Source organism: Priapulus caudatus, unplaced genomic scaffold (assembly GCF_000485595.1).
Source record: "Priapulus caudatus unplaced genomic scaffold, Priapulus_caudatus-5.0.1 Scaffold220, whole genome shotgun sequence".
In the NCBI taxonomy this organism is placed as follows: domain Eukaryota; kingdom Metazoa; phylum Priapulida; class Priapulimorpha; order Priapulimorphida; family Priapulidae; genus Priapulus; species Priapulus caudatus.
Genome location: NW_014577281.1, coordinates 186,073 through 198,383, shown reverse-complemented (window position 1 = coordinate 198,383; position 12,311 = coordinate 186,073). Strand labels below are relative to the sequence as shown.

The 12,311-nt window shown below is 38.0% G+C and overlaps 1 long non-coding RNA gene across 1 annotated transcript; it reads right to left on the bottom strand.

Annotated features, from left to right (window-relative positions):
• Positions 1-7,568: 7,568 nt before the first annotated feature.
• On the bottom strand, positions 7,569-12,311 carry LOC106807526. The gene is made up of 2 exons (XR_001393679.1): positions 12,216-12,311; positions 7,569-11,793 (listed from the first exon to the last, which is right to left on the bottom strand). It is a non-coding gene; the product is annotated as an uncharacterized LOC106807526 (long non-coding RNA).

The following is a 12,311-nucleotide window of genomic DNA, read 5'->3' as shown; positions in this document are numbered from 1 at the left end:
CGTGCGTGCATGTGTGTTTATACATATATTATATATATATATATATATATGTATATGAGGCAGGGGTGTAATGAAACGCGTATAAAAATGACGCAATAAAATGATTTCGGGAGTAGAGTGTCACTAGGGATACATATTCATTTAACCAATGCTAGGCTACGCGATGCTGTGGCAGCGCCCCGATCAGATGCGTCCCTAGCTAGCATCGAGCTGGCTGGTTTCGGTAAATTGGGCCATGACGTAACTATATTCCTTCACTTAATCTCGACGTTAACCTAGGTTATATATGAGCACGAGTCTATGATTATATACCTAACCTATCGCAGGAAAAAAGTCAACATGAGCGATGGTCATTATTGCGCGCTTCCTCTTTCTGTTCAAGCGATAGCAAAGAAAGAATTTAATTGTACTCTTGTTGTTGTTTTCCTTTCTTGTCGGCTCGTAGGTTTCTTACAAGCGGACAACAACATCTTCGTGATCATCGGCAGTGTGACGGCCGGGTTATTAATGCTCATCGTATTGACGGCGCTCATATGCTACCGGCGGCAGCGGAAGCGGGCCAAAATAGCGAGAGCCGAAGTGAAAGCGAAAGTGATGATGACGAACAATGCGCAGACACACGCAAAAACCTCCCACAATGATTTAACTATGGTACACTACAGGCCCGCGCCACAAGTAGATACGGTTGTGAGTACGTCATCCCACCAGACCGTTGTGTGACACGCCGTCAGGGCAGAGTGATCAGTTTTAGAGAGCGTGGTGCACTAGCGTCGAGCGTTTTTTCGGCACCAATATCGATTCCAGAAAACGCATGTATTCTGACATCATACGACACCGGGTAGTAGGTTTTATTCCTGTGTAATGCGTGGACATATGACGCTTGTCCATACCCGGTTGGTTGACGTGCAGGGGTACGTGCATCTATCTTGGCATATATATATATATATATATATATATCCTGGGAGATATTTGTTTTTTTTTATTGTGAGACAGGTATAATTTGAGGTGATAAGCCGGAGCTGCTCATGAAAAATAATTACATGCTTGCTCCGTGGGGTTGTAAGATCTAATGTACCACCGCATTGTCCCAAAATTCTGTCATTCTGAGATTTAGGTAGTGTTGATTCCTGGTGTTTGAATAATGCGGTATTTAGGCCTCCCGATGTGTATTGATTAGCCTATTAAACTTATAATATGTACGGCCTTGGTGATACCGATAATGTGGACATCTCATATGCAGTTATAATTTTATTTCTGCTATTACGAGTGTAGCATATTTAAATCAGTTTCTGGGGTTTTAACTTATTTATTGTTCATTATTGGCACGCATACCATTTGTAATTTTTTTTTTTAATTCATAATAAGTCGTTTTTATATTGACGTGCAAAAAGGATAAGGAATTACTAAATACTTTATTATCTAAAGAACATCGGCGACTTTATAAAATGGGGGAAATACGCATAAAATTGATTATGATAAAATATTGGGTACAAGTTATTCTAGTGTCAAGATAACGTTTTCAAAAATTGTTAAAGTATGCTTTTAGGGATGGCGTAATCTTCTACCAAAGACCTGTGTATATCGTGAAAAAGATATAAATATGCAATATACGTAGGTTCATGTTTTTATTCATAGCATTATTGAATTTGGTACGATTTTTATCGAGCATGTAGTAGTGTTTGTTGTACTGATGATGCGATACGAACCAACCTTTTTACGACATATATATTGCTGTGCGGGTTGGCGCACGCGGACTAGTTACGTGGACATAGAAGTATTGTGTGTAAAGGTTTCATTTTGATAAATACGTCCGTATACATACACTATACGTGCATGGGTACGTGCGTGCGTGCGTACATGTGTGCATGTGTATTTTTGTGTGCTGACAATCGCATGTAATCACATGTAATGGCAACGTTCTAAATACGCAAAGTATGAAAACAAGGCTCGGCACAACGAACGGTTTTGACGCCATATCATAACGCTGAACCGCAGTAGGGATATATGATTATTTGGTTCTTCCTTGCTAGTTTTCCAAAATGTCTATATGACCAAACGAAAGGAGATGTGGATGTGGGCATCTAGATGTGCCACCTCTTGTAAATGTTTTTTCTGTTTGTTGTTAGATAGATAAAGTCATATGGAAGGCTATTATATCAGGAGGGAATAATAATAGATATATTATTATTCACTTCTGATTATATGTTACGCGTAATTACCTTATACCAAACATATTCCCATGTGTAGAGCTTGTTAATCTTTAGTTGAATAACTGAAGTGTCGTTAAAATGTAGAAATACTGTGGTAATTCAGTAGTAATACTGTAGTAGCGTTCATAATGCGCTCATGTTATTTTTTTAGTTTATTATACATTAATTACACACATTCTTTAGCCAGGTGATTAAGACAACGCGCACGTATAAGCTCTCTAGACGTATTTTCATTTAATATGTTTGCGGGTGATTTTGTTAAAGGTGTTCGGATGAGAGAAAGTTGTTTAGTTTCCCGTTTAATTGCTATTAGCAGGGCGTTAATTGGAAAAGGCAATTTGTAATGAACATCACATTTGCCAGACAGAACATTGTAAACATGTGACAAGAAAGCGCAATGTTGAACTAAAAATACACACTCTACATAGCTTTTTATGTAAGCCAAACTAGCCATTTTGACCATTTAACTTGGCAACGAAACGTGATTATGCTATCCAATTATTATAAACATTCACGGCCATTATTTTACTCTCTGTAACTGACAATAACCCAAATTTATTTTGCTACTTTATTTATAGTGCACAACCATATTCCAGTAATTATAAACACGTCAGTGATACGCATAAGAAGTATACGCATGAAATAATGCGAGAATCATACATGCACCAAGAATTCTTGTCAAGTAATTTATTACTTGTTCCTGTGTATTTATGGTTTATACTCAGTGTTGATCCATATTATTAGAGGTAAATAAACACAAATTGTTTTTATTCACCTTTGAGTTCATTGTTAGCGGAAGTGAGGATATATGAACTGTTGAAGTTCAGTTAGCTCAACACATCGACGATGTGTTCGTCAAGAAACCATGAGTGCAAACGCGACCGTGCTCCTACAACGCGAAATCAAATAAAGCTTCATTTCCGTAAAATCATAGGTCGCGAGTTCATCAGCATCGGTTGACCATGTAGTACAAAGTTCATTCGCAAACCTAAGCTGGTTCAACATTATTTATGTATGGTTAAACAAAAGCAAATGTCCTGGTAGCTTTAGTTAATTCCTATGCTAACAAGGTATCGGTGCAATTGGCCACACGTATTATTATTACCAACATTTTTTTGAATGGGTGGTACAGTGTAGCATACGATGCGTGAGTATATTGCTGCTGGCTTTTAACGGACGTCATCGCATGTATGGAATTGATTGTAAGTTGTAGATGATAATAAATTTGTCACATGTTCTTCTTTCTGGAAATCTTTTGTCGAATTTGGATTTTTAACTACGAGTGTCACGTAAGATATTTCTTTGAGATGCGTATCTATTACGTTTTACAATTCTGACGTAGATTTATTTTTGTCCGTGATGTTTGTAAATAATTATAGTAAACATAATAAACTAATCGTATAGCATGTTTTTTTTTATATAATTAGGTAAACTTTCATTTCGTAAAATTCAGAGTTACGGTTCCAATACGTAAATTTGTTACTCATTATTAAATTTACGTGCTTTCAATCATTAGTTATATGTAATAAAAAGAAAATATATGTAACTGAAAAATAGATAAGTTAATTAGGCTCATAGACCTTATATGAGCGTTAATTAGGCCTACTAGTAACGCACCTCAATGTTGAAGATTTTATGTGGATATATATATATATATTCGACTGCCTTTTAGTTTTAAATAACCTTACTATCAGCATAGATATATACAACACAATGTGTTGTATATATCTATACTATCAGTAATCGTCATTGGAACACCGCTCATGTGCAGCGGCTCAACATGACTGACCGAATATATTCGCGCGTGCAAGCGAGGATCGCGATTCTATCGCCCGTGTTTTATTGATCTACCCATAAGCATAACCCATACAAGGGTTGTGCCTCGACTCTGGTGGGGTGCACTCTATGGAAAAAATGGTGTACGTCGCATTTTCACTCCCCTTGTTCAAAGAGAATATAACCAATTAAATTCTGCCAATTCCAAATCAAAGTTTTCGTTTTTACGATATACCCGCTTTTTATGTCAAGGATAATTTGCTTGATAAATTTGATAAAAATGCATTTTCTGGCTGATAATTATGTCGCTCCCGTTTTCCCTAAAAAGTTTTTATTAATATGGATTTTCCTTGGATTTTCGACGTATGTTAAAAATAACATTACTCAGAATAACCATTTAAAAAATTATTTCGTAATATACCGATCGAGAAAAACGGTACCAGCTAGTACCATCATCTCGATTTTTGAGGTGGCATGGCAAAACAATTATTTTATAATCTTTCACGTATCCGAACTTTTTGTAAAAATTAACCATTCTCGAATATAAGTGTTAGCCGTGTAACGGTGTAAGTATAATGTCTCCTCCCCCGGACTTTATACTTAGCTCGACTATGCCTGCCAAAATAAGTCCCGACACAGGTATAGGCCTACAATAGAACAAATTATACTAGGCCTACTGACTAATAAAATAGACTATAGAACGTCGATTTGCCGATAGTCCGGCACTAGTGTCTCAATTATTGGTTTAGTCTTTGTGTACGTCTATATAGGTAGGCCGGCCCGGCCTATTGGGCTGTAAATTTGTATTTGTATCATATATGCAATCAGTTTTGCAATTCACCGGCGACCGGTGTATTGTGTGAGGATACGCCTCTTTAGAAACATGCGGATGCAGGATAATGATTGAAATCGTCCTTGTTGATAGATTTTATTTATATCCCATGACAATAATAGTACAATTAACGTCGGCGTAGAAGTAAATCGATTGATCGTCATGGAAACCAGCGCCACGTCACATCAATAATTCGATGACGTTTGAACCCCATAGCAACAGATACCGCACCACGCTAGACCTGTCTGCTAGACCTTGATGCTTTTTTAACATAATGCAATATGGCTATCGTAATTCGCGTTGCCCCTCATAAATGTGATAACTGTAAAAGAAACTTTAAAACAGTATGGTTGCCGCAAAATGCTTGCTGTAGGATAAAAACATTCAGGATATGCAACGAAATTGGTAAGATTCGAATGTTTTATTATTTATTACTTTAGTACCGACTTTGAATTTATAAAAGAATGGATGTCGGCCGTTGCAGAGTTATCGAAGATTTTCTTTAGAATTAATAGCGTCAGTAGTGCACACCATGTTACATCACAGGAAAACGGAACTAATGAAAATAATCACAACGGCCTAATATAACGAGCTAAATTTTTAACAATGAGAAAAAACTTAATTTTACAAGGAACGGATAAGTAAACGGACGATGCATATAAAATTACCATCAGTTGTTACAATCGTGCATGACAGACGCTTCGTTAGCGTAAATACGCACCATTGATATAAAAGATATAACGTTCTGCCGGACGTGTGTATGCCCCATAATAAAGCTTATTGCAAATATTGATTACGATATTGCGTACTATGCAGAGAGCAGATGTGCGCAGTTTTCCCGCCATCTTAGCCCGCAGCAACGCTCGACAGTGCCGACCGCAGGAGGCGTATACAACGTGAGAAACGTGTCATTGTTTTATTACATTTTAATACAGTGTATATATATATATATATTTGTACTACATTTATTATTCTGTGTAATGCCCGTTTCAAGATTTCAAGATTTTTATTTGTGCTAAACGGATAAATCAGACAGTGAGAAAATTAAACAGTTATAACTTTGTTATTATATGCACAGGTATGGCGAAAAGACCTTGCGGTCATCGAGTCAGCCATACACATTAGTTACAGTACATAAATTATTACATTCCAAGACACGATATTGAATGATATTAGCAACACATGACGTGATCTGATGACAACAGCACACACAATCTATCACAATACACAACGTTGTACTACGTACAATACACGACGTTATATTATATTACTATACATGACATGACATTATAAATCAATACAACACATTACGATTAGACAAATTTTATAAACGTATGACATTACAAGATATGATGATATATGATGTTTACATATACATGACGTGATCAGATGATTACAACACATACAAACCATTACAATACCCGACGTATGTGTTTCGGGTTCTCTCTAGGCGTATATATATATATATATAATTACATCATTATTATTAATCATTATTATTAATGTTTCGAGCGTAAATTGCGTGAGAAACGTGCTCCAGTTGTAATATAACGAAAATTGTGTGTGTGTGTGTGTGTGTGTGTGTGTGTGTGTGTGTGTGTGTGTGTGTGTGTGTGTGCGTGCGTGCGTGCGTGTGCGCGTGTTTGTAGTTTTTATTTGAATTGGATGGGTGCCACGCACACAAATACATGCGAAAGCACACAAACATACGCGCACTCACGCACGCGTGCATGCGCACACACGCACTCACGCACGCGTGCATGCGCACACACGCACGCACGTATGCGCACCCATGCACGCACGCATGCGCGCACACGCACATATATCTATATAAATTAAATAATACAATTAAATAATATCGGAGATCATACGAAATTATTATTATACTCATATCAAGTAGGAACGAAAATATAACGTAAGTAAAGACAACGATGTGTCAGAGATAGTTACATTACCGGCTTTACGATTAAGTCAACTAGGCATTTCGTTATCATCTACCGCCTATATAATTATGTTATGTTTAAGGTAAATACTCTTGCACCGTTTGCGTCGCTGGGAAAGGCCACGTGCGGCTATCATTTTAGCCAGTTGGTTGACAACCGGAAAAAGCCCATTGGAATTCCACCAGCAAATATCGTGAAATGGAGATCGTAAAAGATCCCCGCGAAGTGAAATCGCGTATGTATATTGTAGTTATTTTACAACAAATTTGACTAATGTATGATTCAGTGACAATATTTCAGACTACGAGGATCAGTAATAATTGTTTTTTAAATGGTTCGAATGTACAGTAACGGTTAATAAACTGAAACTATCACTTCAGCGGCATCACAGCAATATAGCGAAGTTGTTATTTGAGGTTTAACGGGATATTGTGATAGAAGTCGACTTTAATCTTATATGAACTAAACATCTAACATTTCCAATCATTTTGTTTTCAGAATTATGGTGGCTCTCCGACGCCCAAGAATTAGGTTAATCCAGTTTTCACTGGTAATCAAAATTGTATAATTTGAACGTGGCGAATTTGTCGATTAAATATCCAATATCATGTGAGCCTTATAATAGACATGCTTGAAAACGAATAGACATTTAAAGTAGTAGAGGGGTAACAGCGTATGCCGAAAAGATGACGATTAGTCGTATCATGTACTTATTTCTTAGAGAGAATCAATTATTTACTAGAATTATTAACCATGACCAGAATTCAACGTCAATCACACGAAACAGAAAACCACAACTCCTCTATATCTATTTCATGTCTCTTTATTCGGTTACACAATGAATATTGATATGCCAGCTGTGTAAAAAAAGACGAATAAAATCATATCGTACAGTTAAGTTAATAAGAAGCCAACGTTGATTACATTACACAGACATATATGGAAAACGAAATCGGGCTAACCTTACACAACGGATGGATTTAACGCCGGTCGCCTTTGGTAGGGCTCTTGTTTGTCGTTTGGTCCTTGCAAGCTTTTTCGTGAGCCTTTTTATAACCAGATCTTACAACGAACCTCGCGGCCATACCTCACAGATCTTTAGACTATAGTGGACTTCGAATGCGATATCTTTTATATTGTGCGTAGACTAGAGAGAGAGAGAAAGAGAGAGAAAGAGAGAGAGAGAGAGAGAGAGAGAGAGAGAGAGAGAGAGAGAGAGAGAGAAGAGAAAACGAGAGAGAGAGAGAGAGAGAAGGGGGGGGGAAGAACACATTTAGCAGGTAAATTCATAGGAACAGCCATGTGGCCTTACATGATAACATGATGAAGCAGTATAACAGCAGCTGGCAATCGAAGTAGATAAACGTATACATACAGCTTAGGTGAACTAAACCGCTCGTAAACGGAGTACAATAATAATAGACAAAAATAGAGACAACATAGTTTACAACACGTCAAATGGCTATCGCGATAAATAAAATAGTTTGCCGTGTAAAATGCATGGTCTTTATTTGTACAGATGCGCTGTGCAGTGCTAAATGCTTTAATTAATGTCTACAACCTAACGCCACATCATGCATATAATAATATCAATAATGGATATTTCCCCACGAGTAATGAATTTACAAGAAGACACTTGCTAGCCGTTCCGAATATTTCTAATATCGGAAAGTCAGCAAAACACTACCAGTAAAGCAGGACAGACAAAACAGTTTTCGCCACGATTAAAAAACAAGGCTAATAGAAGAAACCAAATGTGTTAGACGTAATTTCTGTATAACGTGTACATTAATATAACACGCAAATCCTCACACTGTACACACTCGAATCAATAGGCCAAACTCACGCATTACACTTATCAAACGAACTGATACGTTCGAGAAACTGGAGATTCCTAACGAGTAACATCAGGTAACAGTCATCGCCACAGTATGTACGCACATATGTATATGTATATAATATATATGCAAGACAAACAAAGCAAAAGTACATGCACGTTTAGAAACACAATAGGTATTGCAAAAAATGAGCAGATTCAGTTCCGAGACTAAGCACGCAAAGGCGAGCGCCAGAGCATCACAAGTGCTGAATCCCTCCTTCAGCCTCACCGAAACGCTACTGTTCTACTGAATGAGCAAAATATAAGCGTCGCGTTAGTTATACGGATTAGTAGGAATAATGAATTATTTAAAGAAATCTCACTGGCAACTTCATCAATTAAAGAAGTAATGCAGTACACACAGGAGGGACACGAGGGCATGCCACAGAATAACTAAAGATGTACATACATGAGAACATGCCCCCTACCCCCCATATACTCACGATAAAATATTCTCAACTTCTCTCTCAAGCACGCACGCAAAGACGATTGATAACAGCAGGTCTACAGCTTAGCTTAACAGTCCACATTGACTAGAGGATGTCACCTTGCCGAGACGCAAACAAACACGTGGTAACGCTTGGTATATATAATACAAAAACCCTTCCACACGTTTACTAATGCTATTTATAAGCCGCTACTTCCCGACGCGTGCTACTTCCGTTTCCTCTCCGTATTCGTTCACGAACTTTGTTTACAGTACATATAGCCGTTATATCTCATACGTTGTGTATCAGAGAACATTATTGGCGACATATCTTTCTGCCGCATCACAACCATAGGTCAAACCATCTCCTCATGATTACTCGAATAACTGTTAGCCGACTGCAACACCAAAATCACGTAAATTTCATCTCTGCAACGTGTTCACGTATGTAGCTATGTACATGTTTATAATATATAAATTTGAAACGTACCATATTACAACAACATGGATAATACGATCTTAATCTAAACATAAACATGGAAACAACTTGAGGAATACAGATGACTAGGTAGGCTTAAGCCAGTTCTATAGGGGGCGCGTTCTGCTAGTGATTACTTCTGCTACCACCACGTCACATATGGAGGCGAACCAGACACTAAAACGGATACTGTAAAGACACACTAATAAATAATTTACAAATGACATCACGCACAAAGCTGCTGTGCATGTTTACTTTTACTGACAAGGAAGCACACGCACGAAGCAAACTGACGGGATGGTAGTTTCTTAACAACGCGCAGGCAGATCTATGATTTCTTTGCTCACACCGAGTAAGAATGTTCTACTCTATAGATTCAGAATGAGTCTCCAAATTAATTGACACGCGTCTCCGCCCATCTACTCCGAGGACGCCACATCAAGGTCAACTTGTTAATAGGAACCTTGATGGAAAACTTTTACAGCCCATAATTTCACCGTTGTCGTTAATTTTGGCACAAGATATGACATAAATTACCGTACCGTTACTGCCAAACGAGTGGCCCTTACACATCGCCACAAAGCCCCGACTGTTACAAATTTCAAACAAAAGGGTAAAATCGAGAAATATCCTCCCAGAATGGTCTCTAGAATCACGTGCCCAGTGAAGCTACTCACTATTATTTATTATGCAAGGTTGGCTGAGAGCATATAGAAGAATAAAAATAGTGAAAAAGATATACCACTGATGATTCTGCACAGAATGTTCAGTCACCTGTAAACGCGAGATTCAGTACTTGTAGCTTTTCAGGCACTTAATAATAGCATCCTTATCTGAGGCATACCGAGCGAGCTATCCGTTCAACTATCAACGGATATATATTAAAACAACAACATAATGTCGTTAGCTATATATTGCCATAATATATAAGTTGTTGAATGAAACCACCATTAACAAGGGTTTTCAATTTAAATTATGTTTGCTGCATATGAAGAGATGTCGGGCAAGCTACAAGAGGTCAGCAAACCAGCAGCAAAAATATCAGAACGACATCAAGTCTAAAACGTCACACAGTACTGCAGCAAACTGTGACATAGAAGAACACGAAACCCATGCAGATGGGTTACACATTATAGTCAGTAACTCCAACACATTTAATTTAATGTTTCCTCTTTTGATGGGAAATTGAAGTGCTGCATGAATTGATAAAAGCTAAAAATGTTTTATAAATGTTCTACATATATCGTAATTTATCAAATTTACACGTCAATTCACCATCATATCAATTCTTTAAAATCTTTTTTTACACCAGACCCATACTTATGGTCGGTACTGCACCTCATAGTACAACGGGCAGAATTGACCGCTATGCACACCTTTAATTAAAACAATGCTAAAATGAGGAGAAACATTTTTAAAATTGTGAAGGAACACAGATAGGTGTGAACACCCACGTAGAAAGTCATGACAGATAGCACATCTTTGCCGAAAACATACTTATTCTCGGTTCAGTTTGGTGTAGTTTTGACTATTCGCATACACACATATTCACAATTAATACAACTGCATTTCTATTATGCATATACGAGTCACTGATATTATGCCAGCAGCCCGTGGCACGTGAAATCCGGATTCGCACACCCACAGCCACATAGATGTTCCAGCATCAACGGAACAACGTTTTTGATTCAAAGACGAATCGAGTGGTTACTATATAATGAAAGCAGCTGGTAAGCGTTGCTTGCATATACATTAGCTAAGGAGCCATTACAGTGCACGCACCCTTCCATATACACTTGTTAAAGATAGTGTACAATCAGATCAAATTAAATTGGAAGGCGAGTAGGCAAGAGATTACAATGACACAACAACACTCATCAACGGGACGCGCACAAGGGCAGATGATGTGCAACAAGAAGGCGAGGGGACAGCACACGACACACGTGATGTAGCAGAGATCAGCGATAACCATAGGTTACCTCGCCTAGAGACCACAGCAGCTGAATACTATCACTCTCCACGATGGCAGAGTGCTTGAAAATACCTTTTGGTAGGTGTGCATGGGTTCGTGTGCAAACTAGCCCTGCGACGGCTCACATCCGTTCTTACTGCAGACGTAAACTAGTGAGAAGGTTTCGGCATGAAATTCACCCATCATGCTTTGACTGTCTGCGATAGACCTTCGGCAAGTTAATAGATGACGTTTCCTCTTCCAACTTCTTCAGATCTTGCATCAGCTTTGAGGAACCTATTGGATACGGAACAGTTATATCAATGTCAGTTCAGAAATTATCCTTAAAAATAAACACTGAAACCATATGAGTGAGTAATTAGAGGCAACATTCACTTATTTGCAAACCAACAAATTTCACTCATTTACATAGCTTAGTGCTCACAAACATTTAATGGCTAAAGAAGCGACACTGTACTAGTAGGAAACGTAGGAAATCTTACCCAATACAAAATTACAATAATACTGCCAGCTGGATATTTACCAATCATTTACATATATATATATATTATATACCTACATACATATATACATACATCTCCTTGATTTTCCAGAATGAATTAGATCATTCATCCTGATATATGACATAATATGTAGAACACAGACAATGGCTTACTGTTAAACATAAGTGCATCCATCGCCGACAAACTTCTACGTACCAGAATACTGCTTGACTCGATGCGACCATTTCGGCAGCCTGTCGACGGTCGCCGGCGGCGTCTCAACGGCCGGCTGCGCAGCACCCTCAGGCTCCG